The sequence below is a fragment of the Salvelinus fontinalis genome, chromosome 21 (genome assembly GCF_029448725.1).
Source record: "Salvelinus fontinalis isolate EN_2023a chromosome 21, ASM2944872v1, whole genome shotgun sequence".
In the NCBI taxonomy this organism is placed as follows: domain Eukaryota; kingdom Metazoa; phylum Chordata; class Actinopteri; order Salmoniformes; family Salmonidae; genus Salvelinus; species Salvelinus fontinalis.
Window position 1 is genome coordinate 4,380,203 of NC_074685.1, and position 19,218 is coordinate 4,399,420.

The window sequence follows — 19,218 nt, forward strand, 5'->3', positions numbered from 1 at the left end:
TGGTCTTGCTCTGTCGGCGGTGTTCCACTGGAACCACTCGTCCACTGCAGAGGCCTTGGTCTTGCTCTGTCGGCGGTGTTCCACTGGAACCACTCGTCCACTGCAGAGGCCTTGGTCTTGCTCTGTCGGCGGTGTTCCCCTGGAACCACTCGTCAGAGGCCTTGGTCTTGCTCTGTCGGCGGTGTTCCCCTGGAACCACTCGTCCACTGCAGAGGCCTTGGTCTTGCTCTGTCGGCGGTGTTCCACTGGAACCACTCGTCCGCTGCAGAGGCCTTGGTCTTGCTCTGTCGGCGGTGTTCCCCTGGAACCACTCGTCCGCTGCAGAGGCCTTGGTCTTGCTCTGTCGGCGGTGTTCCCCTGGAACCACTCGTCCGCTGCAGAGGCCTTGGTCTTGCTCTGTCGGCGGTGTTCCACTGGAACCACTCGTCCACTGCAGAGGCCTTGGTCTTGCTCTGTCGGCGGTGTTCCCCTGGAACCACTCGTCAGAGGCCTTGGTCTTGCTCTGTCGGCGGTGTTCCACTGGAACCACTCGTCCACTGCAGAGGCCTTGGTCTTGCTCTGTCGGCGGTGTTCCCCTGGAACCACTCGTCAGAGGCCTTGGTCTTGCTCTGTCGGCGGTGTTCCACTGGAACCACTCGTCCACTGCAGAGGCCTTGGTCTTGCTCTGTCGGCGGTGTTCCCCTGGAACCACTCGTCCACTGCAGAGGCCTTGGTCTTGCTCTGTCGGCGGTGTTCCCCTGGAACCACTCGTCCACTGCAGAGGCCTTGGTCTTGCTCTGTCGGCGGTGTTCCCCTGGAACCACTCGTCCACTGCAGAGGCCTTGGTCTTGCTCTGTCGGCGGTGTTCCACTGGAACCACTCGTCCGCTGCAGAGGCCTTGGTCTTGCTCTGTCGGCGGTGTTCCCCTGGAACCACTCGTCCACTGCAGAGGCCTTGGTCTTGCTCTGTCGGCGGTGTTCCCCTGGAACCACTCGTCCACTGCAGAGGCCTTGGTCTTGCTCTGTCGGCGGTGTTCCCCTGGAACCACTCGTCCACTGCAGAGGCCTTGGTCTTGCTCTGTCGGCGGTGTTCCCCTGGAACCACTCGTCCACTGCAGAGGCCTTGGTCTTGCTCTGTCGGCGGTGTTCCCCTGGAACCACTCGTCCACTGCAGAGGCCTTGGTCTTGCTCTGTCGGCGGTGTTCCACTGGAACCACTCGTCCACTGCAGAGGCCTTGGTCTTGCTCTGTCGGCGGTGTTCCACTGGAACCACTCGTCCACTGCAGAGGCCTTGGTCTTGCTCTGTCGGCGGTGTTCCCCTGGAACCACTCGTCAGAGGCCTTGGTCTTGCTCTGTCGGCGGTGTTCCCCTGGAACCACTCGTCCACTGCAGAGGCCTTGGTCTTGCTCTGTCGGCGGTGTTCCACTGGAACCACTCGTCCGCTGCAGAGGCCTTGGTCTTGCTCTGTCGGCGGTGTTCCCCTGGAACCACTCGTCCGCTGCAGAGGCCTTGGTCTTGCTCTGTCGGCGGTGTTCCCCTGGAACCACTCGTCCGCTGCAGAGGCCTTGGTCTTGCTCTGTCGGCGGTGTTCCACTGGAACCACTCGTCCACTGCAGAGGCCTTGGTCTTGCTCTGTCGGCGGTGTTCCCCTGGAACCACTCGTCAGAGGCCTTGGTCTTGCTCTGTCGGCGGTGTTCCACTGGAACCACTCGTCCACTGCAGAGGCCTTGGTCTTGCTCTGTCGGCGGTGTTCCCCTGGAACCACTCGTCCACTGCAGAGGCCTTGGTCTTGCTCTGTCGGCGGTGTTCCCCTGGAACCACTCGTCAGAGGCCTTGGTCTTGCTCTGTCGGCGGTGTTCCACTGGAACCACTCGTCCACTGCAGAGGCCTTGGTCTTGCTCTGTCGGCGGTGTTCCCCTGGAACCACTCGTCCACTGCAGAGGCCTTGGTCTTGCTCTGTCGGCGGTGTTCCCCTGGAACCACTCGTCCACTGCAGAGGCCTTGGTCTTGCTCTGTCGGCGGTGTTCCCCTGGAACCACTCGTCCACTGCAGAGGCCTTGGTCTTGCTCTGTCGGCGGTGTTCCACTGGAACCACTCGTCCGCTGCAGAGGCCTTGGTCTTGCTCTGTCGGCGGTGTTCCCCTGGAACCACTCGTCCTCTGCAGAGGCCTTGGTCTTGCTCTGTCGGCGGTGTTCCCCTGGAACCACTCGTCCACTGCAGAGGCCTTGGTCTTGCTCTGTCGGCGGTGTTCCCCTGGAACCACTCGTCCACTGCAGAGGCCTTGGTCTTGCTCTGTCGGCGGTGTTCCCCTGGAACCACTCGTCCACTGCAGAGGCCTTGGTCTTGCTCTGTCGGCGGTGTTCCCCTGGAACCACTCGTCCACTGCAGAGGCCTTGGTCTTGCTCTGTCGGCGGTGTTCCACTGGAACCACTCGTCCACTGCAGAGGCCTTGGTCTTGCTCTGTCGGCGGTGTTCCACTGGAACCACTCGTCCACTGCAGAGGCCTTGGTCTTGCTCTGTCGGCGGTGTTCCCCTGGAACCACTCGTCAGAGGCCTTGGTCTTGCTCTGTCGGCGGTGTTCCCCTGGAACCACTCGTCCACTGCAGAGGCCTTGGTCTTGCTCTGTCGGCGGTGTTCCACTGGAACCACTCGTCCGCTGCAGAGGCCTTGGTCTTGCTCTGTCGGCGGTGTTCCCCTGGAACCACTCGTCCGCTGCAGAGGCCTTGGTCTTGCTCTGTCGGCGGTGTTCCCCTGGAACCACTCGTCCGCTGCAGAGGCCTTGGTCTTGCTCTGTCGGCGGTGTTCCCCTGGAACCACTCGTCCGCTGCAGAGGCCTTGGTCTTGCTCTGTCGGCGGTGTTCCCCTGGAACCACTCGTCCGCTGCAGAGGCCTTGGTCTTGCTCTGTCGGCGGTGTTCCCCTGGAACCACTCGTCCACTGCAGAGGCCTTGGTCTTGCTCTGTCGGCGGTGTTCCACTGGAACCACTCGTCCACTGCAGAGGCCTTGGTCTTGCTCTGTCGGCGGTGTTCCACTGGAACCACTCGTCCACTGCAGAGGCCTTGGTCTTGCTCTGTCGGCGGTGTTCCCCTGGAACCACTCGTCAGAGGCCTTGGTCTTGCTCTGTCGGCGGTGTTCCCCTGGAACCACTCATCCACTGCAGAGGCCTTGGTCTTGCTCTGTCGGCGGTGTTCCCCTGGAACCACTCGTCCACTGCAGAGGCCTTGGTCTTGCTCTGTCGGCGGTGTTCCACTGGAACCACTCGTCCACTGCAGAGGCCTTGGTCTTGCTCTGTCGGCGGTGTTCCCCTGGAACCACTCGTCCACTGCAGAGGCCTTGGTCTTGCTCTGTCGGCGGTGTTCCACTGGAACCACTCGTCCACTGCAGAGGCCTTGGTCTTGCTCTGTCGGCGGTGTTCCACTGGAACCACTCGTCCACTGCAGAGGCCTTGGCCTTGCTCTGTCGGCGGTGTTCCACTGGAACCACTCGTCCACTGCAGAGGCCTTGGTCTTGCTCTGTCGGCGGTGTTCCCCTGGAACCACTCGTCCACTGCAGAGGCCTTGGTCTTGCTCTGTCGGCGGTGTTCCCCTGGAACCACTCGTCCACTGCAGAGGCCTTGGTCTTGCTCTGTCGGCGGTGTTCCACTGGAACCACTCGTCCACTGCAGAGGCCTTGGTCTTGCTCTGTCGGCGGTGTTCCCCTGGAACCACTCGTCCACTGCAGAGGCCTTGGTCTTGCTCTGTCGGCGGTGTTCCCCTGGAACCACTCGTCAGAGGCCTTGGTCTTGCTCTGTCGGCGGTGTTCCACTGGAACCACTCGTCCACTGCAGAGGCCTTGGTCTTGCTCTGTCGGCGGTGTTCCCCTGGAACCACTCGTCCACTGCAGAGGCCTGGGTCTTGCTCTGTCGGCGGTGTTCCACTGGAACCACTCGTCCACTGCAGAGGCCTTGGTCTTGCTCTGTCGGCGGTGTTCCCCTGGAACCACTCGTCCACTGCAGAGGCCTTGGTCTTGCTCTGTCGGCGGTGTTCCACTGGAACCACTCGTCCACTGCAGAGGCCTTGGTCTTGCTCTGTCGGCGGTGTTCCACTGGAACCACTCGTCCACTGCAGAGGCCTTGGCCTTGCTCTGTCGGCGGTGTTCCACTGGAACCACTCGTCCACTGCAGAGGCCTTGGCCTTGCTCTGTCGGCGGTGTTCCCCTGGAACCACTCGTCCACTGCAGAGGCCTTGGTCTTGCTCTGTCGGCGGTGTTCCACTGGAACCACTCGTCCACTGCAGAGGCCTTGGTCTTGCTCTGTCGGCGGTGTTCCCCTGGAACCACTCGTCCACTGCAGAGGCCTTGGTCTTGCTCTGTCGGCGGTGTTCCCCTGGAACCACTCGTCCACTGCAGAGGCCTTGGCCTTGCTCTGTCGGCGGTGTTCCCCTGGAACCAATCGTCCACTGCAGAGGCCTTGGTCTTGCTCTGTCGGCGGTGTTCCCCTGGAACCACTCGTCCACTGCAGAGGCCTTGGTCTTGCTCTGTCGGCGGTGTTCCCCTGGAACCACTCGTCCACTGCAGAGGCCTTGGTCTTGCTCTGTCGGCGGTGTTCCCCTGGAACCACTCGTCCACTGCAGAGGCCTTGGTCTTGCTCTGTCGGCGGTGTTCCACTGGAACCACTCGTCCACTGCAGAGGCCTTGGTCTTGCTCTGTCGGCGGTGTTCCCCTGGAACCACTCGTCCACTGCAGAGGCCTTGGTTTTGCTCTGTCGGCGGTGTTCCCCTGGAACCACTCGTCCACTGCAGAGGCCTTGGTCTTGCTCTGTCGGCGGTGTTCCCCTGGAACCACTCGTCCACTGCAGAAGCCTTGGCCTTGCTCTGTCGGCGGTGTTCCACTGGAACCACTCGTCCACTGCAGAGGCCTTGGTCTTGCTCTGTCGGCGGTGTTCCACTGGAACCACTCGTCCACTGCAGAGGCCTTGGTTTTGCTCTGTCGGCGGTGTTCCCCTGGAACCACTCGTCCACTGCAGAGGCCTTGGTCTTGCTCTGTCGGCGGTGTTCCCCTGGAACCACTCGTCCACTGCAGAGGCCTTGGCCTTGCTCTGTCGGCGGTGTTCCACTGGAACCACTCGTCCACTGCAGAGGCCTTGGTCTTGCTCTGTCGGCGGTGTTCCACTGGAACCACTCGTCCACTGCAGAGGCCTTGGTCTTGCTCTGTCGGCGGTGTTCCCCTGGAACCACTCGTCCACTGCAGAGGCCTTGGTCTTGCTCTGTCGGCGGTGTTCCCCTGGAACCACTCGTCCACTGCAGAGGCCTTGGTCTTGCTCTGTCGGCGGTGTTCCCCTGGAACCACTCGTCCACTGCAGAGGCCTTGGTCTTGCTCTGCCGGCGGTGTTCCCCTGGAACCACTCGTCCGCTGCAGAGGCCTTGGTCTTGCTCTGTCGGCGGTGTTCCCCTGGAACCACTCGTCCGCTGCAGAGGCCTTGGTCTTGCTCTGTCGGCGGTGTTCCACTGGAACCACTCGTCCGCTGCAGAGGCCTTGGTCTTGCTCTGTCGGCGGTGTTCCCCTGGAACCACTCGTCCGCTGCAGAGGCCTTGGTCTTGCTCTGTCGGCGGTGTTCCCCTGGAACCACTCGTCCGCTGCAGAGGCCTTGGTCTTGCTCTGTCGGCGGTGTTCCCCTGGAACCACTCGTCCACTGCAGAGGCCTTGGTCTTGCTCTGTCGGCGGTGTTCCCCTGGAACCACTCGTCCACTGCAGAGGCCTTGGTCTTGCTCTGTCGGCGGTGTTCCACTGGAACCACTCGTCCACTGCAGAGGCCTTGGTCTTGCTCTGTCGGCGGTGTTCCACTGGAACCACTCGTCCACTGCAGAGGCCTTGGTCTTGCTCTGTCGGCGGTGTTCCCCTGGAACCACTCGTCAGAGGCCTTGGTCTTGCTCTGTCGGCGGTGTTCCCCTGGAACCACTCGTCCACTGCAGAGGCCTTGGTCTTGCTCTGTCGGCGGTGTTCCACTGGAACCACTCGTCCGCTGCAGAGGCCTTGGTCTTGCTCTGTCGGCGGTGTTCCCCTGGAACCACTCGTCCGCTGCAGAGGCCTTGGTCTTGCTCTGTCGGCGGTGTTCCCCTGGAACCACTCGTCCACTGCAGAGGCCTTGGTCTTGCTCTGTCGGCGGTGTTCCCCTGGAACCACTCGTCCACTGCAGAGGCCTTGGTCTTGCTCTGTCGGCGGTGTTCCCCTGGAACCACTCGTCCACTGCAGAGGCCTTGGTCTTGCTCTGTCGGCGGTGTTCCCCTGGAACCACTCGTCCACTGCAGAGGCCTTGGTCTTGCTCTGTCGGCGGTGTTCCACTGGAACCACTCGTCAACTGCAGAGGCCTTGGTCTTGCTCTGTCGGCGGTGTTCCACTGGAACCACTCGTCCACTGCAGAGGCCTTGGTCTTGCTCTGTCGGCGGTGTTCCCCTGGAACCACTCGTCAGAGGCCTTGGTCTTGCTCTGTCGGCGGTGTTCCCCTGGAACCACTCGTCCACTGCAGAGGCCTTGGTCTTGCTCTGTCGGCGGTGTTCCCCTGGAACCACTCGTCCACTGCAGAGGCCTTGGTCTTGCTCTGTCGGCGGTGTTCCCCTGGAACCACTCGTCCACTGCAGAGGCCTTGGTCTTGCTCTGTCGGCGGTGTTCCACTGGAACCACTCGTCCACTGCAGAGGCCTTGGTCTTGCTCTGTCGGCGGTGTTCCACTGGAACCACTCGTCCACTGCAGAGGCCTTGGCCTTGCTCTGTCGGCGGTGTTCCACTGGAACCACTCGTCCACTGCAGAAGCCTTGGTCTTGCTCTGTCGGCGGTGTTCCCCTGGAACCACTCGTCCACTGCAGAGGCCTTGGTCTTGCTCTGTCGGCGGTGTTCCCCTGGAACCACTCGTCCACTGCAGAGGCCTTGGTCTTGCTCTGTCGGCGGTGTTCCACTGGAACCACTCGTCCACTGCAGAGGCCTTGGTCTTGCTCTGTCGGCGGTGTTCCCCTGGAACCACTCGTCCACTGCAGAGGCCTTGGTCTTGCTCTGTCGGCGGTGTTCCCCTGGAACCACTCGTCAGAGGACTTGGTCTTGCTCTGTCGGCGGTGTTCCACTGGAACCACTCGTCCACTGCAGAGGCCTTGGTCTTGCTCTGTCGGCGGTGTTCCCCTGGAACCACTCGTCCACTGCAGAGGCCTTGGTCTTGCTCTGTCGGCGGTGTTCCACTGGAACCACTCGTCCACTGCAGAGGCCTTGGTCTTGCTCTGTCGGCGGTGTTCCCCTGGAACCACTCGTCCACTGCAGAGGCCTTGGTCTTGCTCTGTCGGCGGTGTTCCACTGGAACCACTCGTCCACTGCAGAGGCCTTGGTCTTGCTCTGTCGGCGGTGTTCCACTGGAACCACTCGTCCACTGCAGAGGCCTTGGCCTTGCTCTGTCGGCGGTGTTCCACTGGAACCACTCGTCCACTGCAGAGGCCTTGGCCTTGCTCTGTCGGCGGTGTTCCCCTGGAACCACTCGTCCACTGCAGAGGCCTTGGTCTTGCTCTGTCGGCGGTGTTCCACTGGAACCACTCGTCCACTGCAGAGGCCTTGGTCTTGCTCTGTCGGCGGTGTTCCCCTGGAACCACTCGTCCACTGCAGAGGCCTTGGTCTTGCTCTGTCGGCGGTGTTCCCCTGGAACCACTCGTCCACTGCAGAGGCCTTGGTCTTGCTCTGTCGGCGGTGTTCCCCTGGAACCACTCGTCCACTGCAGAGGCCTTGGTCTTGCTCTGTCGGCGGTGTTCCCCTGGAACCACTCGTCCACTGCAGAGGCCTTGGTCTTGCTCTGTCGGCGGTGTTCCACTGGAACCACTCGTCCACTGCAGAGGCCTTGGTCTTGCTCTGTCGGCGGTGTTCCCCTGGAACCACTCGTCCACTGCAGAGGCCTTGGTTTTGCTCTGTCGGCGGTGTTCCCCTGGAACCACTCGTCCACTGCAGAGGCCTTGGTCTTGCTCTGTCGGCGGTGTTCCCCTGGAACCACTCGTCCACTGCAGAGGCCTTGGCCTTGCTCTGTCGGCGGTGTTCCACTGGAACCACTCGTCCACTGCAGAGGCCTTGGTCTTGCTCTGTCGGCGGTGTTCCACTGGAACCACTCGTCCACTGCAGAGGCCTTGGTTTTGCTCTGTCGGCGGTGTTCCCCTGGAACCACTCGTCCACTGCAGAGGCCTTGGTCTTGCTCTGTCGGCGGTGTTCCCCTGGAACCACTCGTCCACTGCAGAGGCCTTGGCCTTGCTCTGTCGGCGGTGTTCCACTGGAACCACTCGTCCACTGCAGAGGCCTTGGTCTTGCTCTGTCGGCGGTGTTCCACTGGAACCACTCGTCCACTGCAGAGGCCTTGGTCTTGCTCTGTCGGCGGTGTTCCCCTGGAACCACTCGTCCACTGCAGAGGCCTTGGTCTTGCTCTGTCGGCGGTGTTCCCCTGGAACCACTCGTCCACTGCAGAGGCCTTGGTCTTGCTCTGTCGGCGGTGTTCCCCTGGAACCACTCGTCCACTGCAGAGGCCTTGGTCTTGCTCTGTCGGCGATGTTCCCCTGGAACCACTCGTCCACTGCAGAGGCCTTGGTCTTGCTCTGTCGGCGGTGTTCCCCTGGAACCACTCGTCCACTGCAGAGGCCTTGGTCTTGCTCTGTCGGCGGTGTTCCCCTGGAACCACTCGTCCACTGCAGAGGCCTTGGTCTTGCTCTGTCGGCGGTGTTCCACTGGAACCACTCGTCCACTGCAGAGGCCTTGGTCTTGCTCTGTCGGCGGTGTTCCACTGGAACCACTCGTCCACTGCAGAGGCCTTGGTCTTGCTCTGTCGGCGGTGTTCCACTGGAACCACTCGTCCACTGCAGAGGCCTTGGTCTTGCTCTGTCGGCGGTGTTCCACTGGAACCACTCGTCCACTGCAGAGGCCTTGGTCTTGCTCTGTCGGCGGTGTTCCACTGGAACCACTCGTCAGAGGCCTTGGTCTTGCTCTGTCGGCGGTGTTCCCCTGGAACCACTCGTCAGAGGCCTTGGTCTTGCTCTGTCGGCGGTGTTCCCCTGGAACCACTCGTCCACTGCAGAGGCCTTGGTCTTGCTCTGTCGGCGGTGTTCCACTGGAACCACTCGTCCACTGCAGAGGCCTTGGTCTTGCTCTGTCGGCGGTGTTCCACTGGAACCACTCGTCCACTGCAGAGGCCTTGGTCTTGCTCTGTCGGCGGTGTTCCCCTGGATCCACTCGTCCACTGCAGAGGCCTTGGTCTTGCTCTGTCGGCGGTGTTCCCCTGGAACCACTCGTCCACTGCAGAGGCCTTGGTCTTGCTCTGTCGGCGGTGTTCCCCTGGAACCACTCGTCCACTGCAGAGGCCTTGGTCTTGCTCTGTCGGCGGTGTTCCCCTGGAACCACTCGTCCACTGCAGAGGCCTTGGTCTTGCTCTGTCGGCGGTGTTCCACTGGAACCACTCGTCCACTGCAGAGGCCTTGGTCTTGCTCTGTCGGCGGTGTTCCACTGGAACCACTCGTCAGAGGCCTTGGTCTTGCTCTGTCGGCGGTGTTCCACTGGAACCACTCGTCAGAGGCCTTGGTCTTGCTCTGTCGGCGGTGTTCCACTGGAACCACTCGTCAGAGGCCTTGGTCTTGCTCTGTCGGCGGTGTTCCACTGGAACCACTCGTCCACTGCAGAGGCCTTGGTCTTGCTCTGTCGGCGGTGTTCCACTGGAACCACTCGTCCACTGCAGAGGCCTTGGTCTTGCTCTGTCGGCGGTGTTCCCCTGGAACCACTCGTCCACTGCAGAGGCCTTGGTCTTGCTCTGTCGGCGGTGTTCCCCTGGAACCACTCGTCCACTGCAGAGGCTTTGGTCTTGCTCTGTCGGCGGTGTTCCACTGGAACCACTCGTCCACTGCAGAGGCCTTGGTCTTGCTCTGTCGGCGGTGTTCCCCTGGAACCACTCGTCCACTGCAGAGGCCTTGGTCTTGCTCTGTCGGCGGTGTTCCACTGGAACCACTCGTCCACTGCAGAGGCCTTGGTCTTGCTCTGTCGGCGGTGTTCCACTGGAACCACTCGTCAGAGGCCTTGGTCTTGCTCTGTCGGCGGTGTTCCACTGGAACCACTCGTCCACTGCAGAGGCCTTGGTCTTGCTCTGTCGGCGGTGTTCCCCTGGAACCACTCGTCCACTGCAGAGGCCTTGGTCTTGCTCTGTCGGCGGTGTTCCACTGGAACCACTCGTCCACTGCAGAGGCCTTGGTCTTGCTCTGTCGGCGGTGTTCCACTGGAACCACTCGTCCACTGCAGAGGCCTTGGTCTTGCTCTGTCGGCGGTGTTCCACTGGAACCACTCGTCCACTGCAGAGGCCTTGGTCTTGCTCTGTCGGCGGTGTTCCACTGGAACCACTCGTCAGAGGCCTTGGTCTTGCTCTGTCGGCGGTGTTCCCCTGGAACCACTCGTCAGAGGCCTTGGTCTTGCTCTGTCGGCGGTGTTCCCCTGGAACCACTCGTCCACTACAGAGGCCTTGGTCTTGCTCTGTCGGCGGTGTTCCACTGGAACCACTCGTCCACTGCAGAGGCCTTGGTCTTGCTCTGTCGGCGGTGTTCCACTGGAACCACTCGTCCACTGCAGAGGCCTTGGTCTTGCTCTGTCGGCGGTGTTCCCCTGGATCCACTCGTCCACTGCAGAGGCCTTGGTCTTGCTCTGTCGGCGGTGTTCCCCTGGAACCACTCGTCCACTGCAGAGGCCTTGGTCTTGCTCTGTCGGCGGTGTTCCCCTGGAACCACTCGTCCACTGCAGAGGCCTTGGTCTTGCTCTGTCGGCGGTGTTCCCCTGGAACCACTCGTCCACTGCAGAGGCCTTGGTCTTGCTCTGTCGGCGGTGTTCCACTGGAACCACTCGTCCACTGCAGAGGCCTTGGTCTTGCTCTGTCGGCGGTGTTCCACTGGAACCACTCGTCAGAGGCCTTGGTCTTGCTCTGTCGGCGGTGTTCCCCTGGAACCACTCGTCAGAGGCCTTGGTCTTGCTCTGTCGGCGGTGTTCCACTGGAACCACTCGTCAGAGGCCTTGGTCTTGCTCTGTCGGCGGTGTTCCACTGGAACCACTCGTCAGAGGCCTTGGTCTTGCTCTGTCGGCGGTGTTCCACTGGAACCACTCGTCCACTGCAGAGGCCTTGGTTTTGCTCTGTCGGCGGTGTTCCACTGGAACCACTCGTCCACTGCAGAGGCCTTGGTCTTGCTCTGTCGGCGGTGTTCCCCTGGAACCACTCGTCCACTGCAGAGGCCTTGGTCTTGCTCTGTCGACGGTGTTCCCCTGGAACCACTCGTCCACTGCAGAGGCCTTGGTCTTGCTCTGTCGGCGGTGTTCCACTGGAACCACTCGTCCACTGCAGAGGCCTTGGTCTTGCTCTGTCGGCGGTGTTCCCCTGGAACCACTCGTCCACTGCAGAGGCCTTGGTCTTGCTCTGTCGGCGGTGTTCCACTGGAACCACTCGTCCACTGCAGAGGCCTTGGTCTTGCTCTGTCGGCGTTGTTCCACTGGAACCACTCGTCAGAGGCCTTGGTCTTGCTCTGTCGGCGGTGTTCCACTGGAACCACTCGTCCACTGCAGAGGCCTTGGTCTTGCTCTGTCGGCGGTGTTCCCCTGGAACCACTCGTCAGAGGCCTTGGTCTTGCTCTGTCGGCGGTGTTCCACTGCAACCACTCGTCCACTGCAGAGGCCTTGGTCTTGCTCTGTCGGCAGTGTTCCACTGGAACCACTCGTCCACTGCAGAGGCCTTGGTCTTGCTCTGTCGGCGGTGTTCCCCTGGAACCACTCGTCCACTGCAGAGGCCTTGGTCTTGCTCTGTCGGCGGTGTTCCACTGGAACCACTCGTCCACTGCAGAGGCCTTGGTCTTGCTCTGTCGGCGGTGTTCCACTGGAACCACTCGTCCACTGCAGAGGCCTTGGTCTTGCTCTGTCGGCGGTGTTCCCCTGGAACCACTCGTCCACTGCAGAGGCCTTGGTCTTGCTCTGTCGGCGGTGTTCCACTGGAACCACTCGTCCACTGCAGAGGCCTTGGTCTTGCTCTGTCGGCGGTGTTCCCCTGGAACCACTCGTCCACTGCAGAGGCCTTGGTCTTGCTCTGTCGGCGGTGTTCCCCTGGAACCACTCGTCCACTGCAGAGGCCTTGGTCTTGCTCTGTCGGCGGTGTTCCACTGGAACCACTCGTCAGAGGCCTTGGTCTTGCTCTGTCGGCGGTGTTCCCCTGGAACCACTCGTCAGAGGCCTTGGTCTTGCTCTGTCGGCGGTGTTCCACTGGAACCACTCGTCCACTGCAGAGGCCTTGGTCTTGCTCTGAGTCCACAGAGTCCGGCTGATATACCAGGACACATTGGAAAGGAGTCAGCCCGGTGGAGGAGTGATGAAGTGAGTTCTGGGTATACTCCGCCCAGGAAATGAACCGGGCCCACTCCCCATGTCGGTCCAGTCAGAGAATCCTTAGGGACCTCCCCAGCTCCTGGTTTGTCCTCTCCACCTGTCCATTGGACTGAGGTTGGTACCCGGATGTGAGGTTGGTCATGGCCCCCAGCTTCTCCATGAAGACTCTCCATACCCGTGACGCGAATTGTTGGCCACGGTCAGAGACGATGTCCTCCGGAAGGCCATAGTGCTGGAAGACCTGCTGAAACAGTGCCTCAGCGACCTGGAGAGTGGTAGGGAGTCCAGAGAGAGGGATTCAACCGCAGGATTCTGAGAATTGGTCCAAAACAAAACATAACCGTGGCAATACCAACATACGGGGGTATATCAGAAACTAAGTCAATGGGCAGATGGGACAAAGGCCACTTGAGGCATGGGAGCAGCCCTCGCAGCCCTCGCTGCTGGATACCTGGGTGTGTGTTCTCAGGTCAACAGCCGACCTTTCACCCCCGTGGAGACGTAGATGCATTCTAGAGGGCAGGTACGGGTTCCCTTTCTAGAGCCTGATGGATGTCCACATCTACTTCCCAAAACACGGCCAACGATACGGGAGGACCGATTGATGGACTGGAGGGCAGTTACAGGACTCTCAACCGGCATGGAACCACAGAGTACTGGAAAGCAGGTCCTCCGGCATCCTGGTCCCCAGGCGGTGACTTTCATCCTCGACCAGGAGATAGTGGGGTTGAGACAAGGGAGGCAGAGGATTACTTTGTGTCCAGGTGCGGTGGTGATGAGGAAGAGAAGGCATCTCTGGTGCATGGTTCCATTGGTGAGAGTGAGGGGTGCTATGATGTGCGTGATTGTGCCAGATCCCAATGGTAACTTATCCAGGGCTTGGACCAGAAAAGGAGAGTAGAGCAGGTATGGGGTTATGTTCAGGGAGGATGCGAGGGGTTGGTCGATGAAATTCCCCGCGGCACCGGATACCACTAGAGCCGTAGACACAACATTGAGGGACAGCTAGCCAGTGAAATGGGAACCAGAAAGGGTTTGGCGGAAAACGATGATATCCTACCCTGAGAGACGGAAGGATATAGGGATACCCCTCTGCCCTAGTAGACCCCGGGTTGGGATGCACCGGACACAGCCCAAGCTGATTCCCCTCCTGGCCGCAATAGGGACAGCTGTCTCTGCCGAGTGGTGTGTGACCACTACCTCCATGGTTTCAGGCTCTGCCTCAGGACAGACAAAGGAGGGAGGCGAGTGGTGAGGTGGGCACCGGTGCTCCCGGAGAAGATTATCCAGGCAGATAGGTTGTCATCCCGACACGCCAACTCCGTCTGGACCTCTTTCGCAGTCCTCACCTGAATAGAGTGCAGAGCGCCGGCTCATTCCATCCGCTGGAGGTTGCCACAATCTGAAAAGTGAGGGCGTACTCCGCAGCAGTCTGGGCATCTTGCTGGAGTTGGAGAAGTCGCTCACCTCCCTCTCTGCGAAGACTGCCCTGAACAGAGCCATGAACCTCTCATAGGAACCCAGCTCTTCCTCTCCTCTCTCCGAGACGGCCGTAGCCCACTCCAACGCCCGCCCGGTCAGTAGGGAAAATGACCATGGCAACCTTGGACCTCTCGGTGGTGGGGGCTCCAGTCTGATGGGTGAAATAGAGGGAGCACTGGAGTAGGAAGCCAAGGCATTTTTTAATGGAGTACAGTCATACTTCTCCGGAAGGGCAGTCGGGAATCGCTGATCTGGGCAGACGGCTGGGTAGGCTGGGGGACTGGTTCACTGTGGCGACCCATGGTAGGAGGCCCTCGCTGGTGGTGTCGATGTGGTGGAGAACACGGAGGACCTCCTCCATGGCCGTACCCAGGTGCGCCAGTCGGTCGTGGTGTTGGTGGAGTAGATGAGCCTGTTCGTTGACAGTCTGGAAGATGGTTTTATCTTCTGCTACTTCCATACTGTGAGGCAGTATTCTCTCACGATTACGCAGGGAGTCGGGAAGCAGGTGCAGAAGGAGAGTTTAATAACAGTGTACTGAACATGAAAACAAACCAATAGTGCCTGATGACTGAGGCTACTGAGGGCTAAATAAAGGGAAGGTGATCAAGGTGATGATGAAGGTGTGCGTAATAATGGGGAGCAGGACCGGTGGTTTCTGGTCCGTGTCGTCAAGTGCTGGAGAGGGGGAGCGGGTGTAGGCGTGACAATATCAACATTGGGATCCGGCAAAGCTGTCAACAAGGCAAATGCTACTTTGTAGAATCTCAAATATTAAATATATTTATATTTGTTATTTAATAGTTGTGATGTCTTCTCTATTATTCTACAATGTAGAAAATAGTACAAATAAAGAAAAACCTTGGAATGGGAAGATGTGTCCAAACCTTTGACTGGTACTGTATATCTTGTTTTATAGTACAACTGATCAGTAGCACTTGAAGTCTCCACAAGAATAGTAAACAAACTGGGGACATTTTGTTAATCCCGACATGGTCAAATGCTATTTCTAGGGGGTTTAGGGTTAAAGTTAGAATTAGTGTCAATTAGGTTTAGGTTTAGAGTTAGGGGTTAGGGTTAGGGAAAATAGTATTTTGAATTGGACTGAATTGTGTCCCCACAAGGTTAGTTGTACAAGACTGTGTGTTAGTGAGCAAGGAAATCAAAAAATGTTGACTCACCCAAACTTGCAGACAGCCTCCTCCTCTCTTTCATGTTGGCAAAACAGTCTATATCTCTGTCATACAGTACACTTTTAGTTTTTGTTGTCGTAGGCTACCTAGCTAAAACGCTTGCTAGCCTAACTTCCTCAAGTGGGCAACAATGAACCAACTAAGTTAGCTAGCTAGTTAACATGAGCCTACTAGGCTACATCTAGGCTACATATTGAACTTCAATCATCAGGCCAGTGGCATAACATATTCATGTATGGCTAGATCAGAATCACCATCATAATCATTGGCCTGTAGCCTACATCTAGGCTACATATTGAACTTCAGTCATCAGGCCAGTGGCATAACATATTCATGTATGGCTAGATCAGAATCACCGTCATAATCATCGGCCATATAATACATATAATGAAGTCAAAACCACAAGTCCAAATCCCCGTCCAAATCCCCGTCCATGGGGTTTTAGGAAAGAGATGATTTAGCAAGCTACTTCAGGACATCAACACCAGAAACAGACATGTTTTTCTGACAATGATGTTTTGCTTAGGATGTGATTTGATTGGTCTGAAGCCAAATCCAAACTGGTCTCTCTTGGGGGGTGTTTTGTTGCGCTAGGACAACCCATAGGTGAGACCAACTAAATGCTGATTGGCCAATTATTTTATTAATCTTATTATCAAGGGAGACCAAATGTTTAATGGCATCAATCAATTAAATGCTACAGCAATGCCAACATGTCACACTATTTTGGTCCAGACAACATCAAATACATGGGCTACACAAACTGAGACAGATGATTTCTCTGGTGATGTTCACCCAGTTGCGAATTGATGGAAAATAATGAAAACACAAAGATAGAGATGAAAGCATCGAGCTAAAGGCTAGAGCTGCCGCTTTCAAGGAGCGGGAGACTAATCTGGGCGCTTATAAGAAATCCCGCTATGGCCTCAGACGAACCATCAAACAAGCAAAGCGTCAATACAGGATTAAGATTGAATCCTACTAAATGGGCTCTGAAGCTCGTTTGATGTGGCAGGGCTTGAAAACTATTACGGACTACAAAGAGAAACCCAGTTGCGAGCTGCCTAGTGACGTGAGCCTACAAGTCAAGCTAAATGCCTTTTATGCTCACCTTGAGGCAAGCAACACCAAAGCATGCACGAGAGCACCAGCTGTTCTGGATGACTGTGTGATAATGCTCTCGGTAGCCGATGTGAACAAAACCTTTAAACAGGTCAAGATTCACAAAGCCGCTGAGCCAGGCGGATTACCAGGACGTGTACTCAATGCATGCAAGGACCAACTGGCAAGTGTCTTCACTGACATTTTCAACCTCTCCCTGACCGAGTCTGTAATACCTACATGTTTCATGGAGACCACCGTAGTCCCTGTGCCCAAGGAAGCGAAGGTAACCTGCCTAAATGATTACCACCCCGTAGCACTCGCGTCTGTAGCCATGAAGTGCATTGAAAGGTTGGTCTTGGCTCACATCAACAGCATCCTCCCGGACACCCTAGACCCACTCCAATTCGCATACCGCCCCAACAGATCCACAGAATGCAATCTCAATCGCACTCCACACCGCCCTTTCCCACCTGGACTAAAGGAACACAATTATGAGAATGCTATTCATTGACTACAGCTCAGCGTTCAACACCATAGAGCCCACGAAGCTCATCACTAAGCTAAGTACTCTGGGACTAAACACCTCCCTCTGCAACTGGATCCTGGACTTCCTGACAGGCCACCCCCAGGTGGTAAGAATAGGCAACAACACGTCTGCCACGCTGATCCTTAACACTGGGTCCCCTCGGGTGTGTACTTAGTCATCTCCTGTATACCCTGTTCACCTACGACTGCGTGGCCAAACATGACTCCAACACCATCATTAAGTTTACTGATGACACAATTGTGGTAGGCCTGATCACCGACAACGATGAGACAGCCAATAGGGAGGAGGTCAGAGAACTGACAGTGTGGTGCCAGGACAACAACCTCTCCCTCAACGTGAGCAAAACTAAGGAGCTGATTGTGGACTACAGGGAAAGGCGGGCTGAACAGGCCCCGTTTCTACTCGACAGGCTGTAGTGGAGCGGGTCGAGAGTTAAGTTCCTTGGTGTCCACATCACCAACAAACTATCATGGTTCAAACATACCAAGACAGTCGTGAAGAGGGCAAGACAAAACCTTTTCGCACTCCGGAGACTGAAAAGATTTGACATGGGTCCCCAGATCCTCAAAAGGTTCTACAGCTGCACCATAGAGAGCATCCTGACCGGTTGCATCACCGCCTGGTATGGCAACTGCTCGGCATCGAGCAAGGCGCTACAGAGGGTAGTGTGAGCGGCCCAGTACATCACTGGGGCCAAAGCTTCCTGCCATCCAGGACCTATATATTAGGAGGTGTCATAGGAAAGCCCATAAAATTGTCAGAGACTCCAGTCACCCAAGTTAATCTGTTTTCTCTGCTACCGCACAGCAAGCGCCAAGTCAGAATAATAGTACAGAGAATGATTTATTTCAGCTTTAATTTCTTTCATCACATTCCCAGTGGGTCAGAAGTTTACATACACTCAGTTAGTATTTGGTAGCATTGCCTTTAAACTGTTTAACTTGGGTCAAACGTTTCAGGTAGCCTTCCAAAAGCTTCCCACAAAAAGTTGGGAGAATTTTGGTCCATTCCTCCTGAAAGAGCTGGTGTAACTGAGTCAGGTGTGTATGCCTCCTTGCTCGGACAAGCTTTTTCAGTTCTGCCCACAAATTTTAGGATTAAAGGTTAGGGATTTGTGATGGCCACTCCAATACCTTGACTTTGTTGTCCTTAAGCCATTTTGCCACAACTTTGGAAGTATGCTTGGGGTCATTGTCCATTTGGAAGACCCATTTGCGACCGAGCTTTAACTTCCTGACTGATGTCTTGAGATGTTGCTCAATATATCCACATAATTTGTGTTCCTTATGATTCAATCTATTTTGTGAAGTGCACCAATCCCTCCTGCAGCAAAGCACCCCCACAACATGATGCTGCCACCCCCGTGCTTCACGGTTGGGATGGTGTTCTTCGGCTTGCAAGCCTCCCCCTTTTTACTCCAAACATAACGATGGTCAATATGGCCAAACAGTTTTTTTTTACATTTCATCAGACCAGAGGAAATTTCTCCAAAAAGTACGAAATTTGTCCTCATGTGCAGTTGCAAACTGTAGTTTGGCTTTTTTATGGTGGTTTTGGAGCAGTGGCTTCTTCCTAGCTGAGCGGCCTTTCAGGTTATGTCGACATTTTACTGTGGATATAGATATTTTTGTACCTGTTTCCTCCAGCATCTTCACAAGATCCTTTGCTGTTTTTCTGGGTTTGATTTGCACTTTTAGCAAAATAGTACGTTCATCTCTAGGAGACAAAACGCATCTCTTTCCTGAGCGGTATGACGGCTGCGTGGTCCTATGGTGTTTATACTTGCGTACTATTGTTTGTACAGATGAACGTGGTACCTTCAGTCGTTTAGAAATTGCTCCCAAGGATGAACCAGACTTGTGGAGGTCTACAATTTTTTTTCTGAGGTCTTGGCTGATTTCCTTTGATTTTCCCATGATGTCAAGCAAAGAGGCACTGAGTTTAAAGGTATGCCTTGAAATACATCCACAGGTACACCTCCAATTGACTCAAATTATGTAAATTAGCCCATCAGAAGCTTCTAAAGCCATGACATCATTTTCTGGAATTTTCCAAGCTGTTTAAAGGCACAGTAAACTTAGTGTATGTAAACTTCTGACCCTCTGGAATTGTGATACAGTGAATTATAAGTGACATAATCTGTCTGTAAACAATTGTTGGAAAAATTACATGTGTCATGCACAAAGTAGATGTCCTAACTGACTTGCCAAAACTATAGTTTGTTAACAAGAGATTTGTGGAGTGGTTGAAAAACGAGATTTAATGACTCCAACCTAAGTGTATGTAAACTTCTGACTTCAACTGTAACCTCATTATTGTTATTCTTATTGTAACTTTTTTATTTTACTTTTTATTTTTGTCTACTTTGTCTACTAAATATTTTCTAAACTCTTCTCGAACTGCATTGTTGGTTAAGTAAGCGTTTCACGGTAAAAGTCTACACGTGTTGTAATTCGCCACGAGACAAATAAAGTTTGATTTGAAAGATAAATTATTTCATCATTTTAATTACTTTATTGGTTAAATATTTGGGG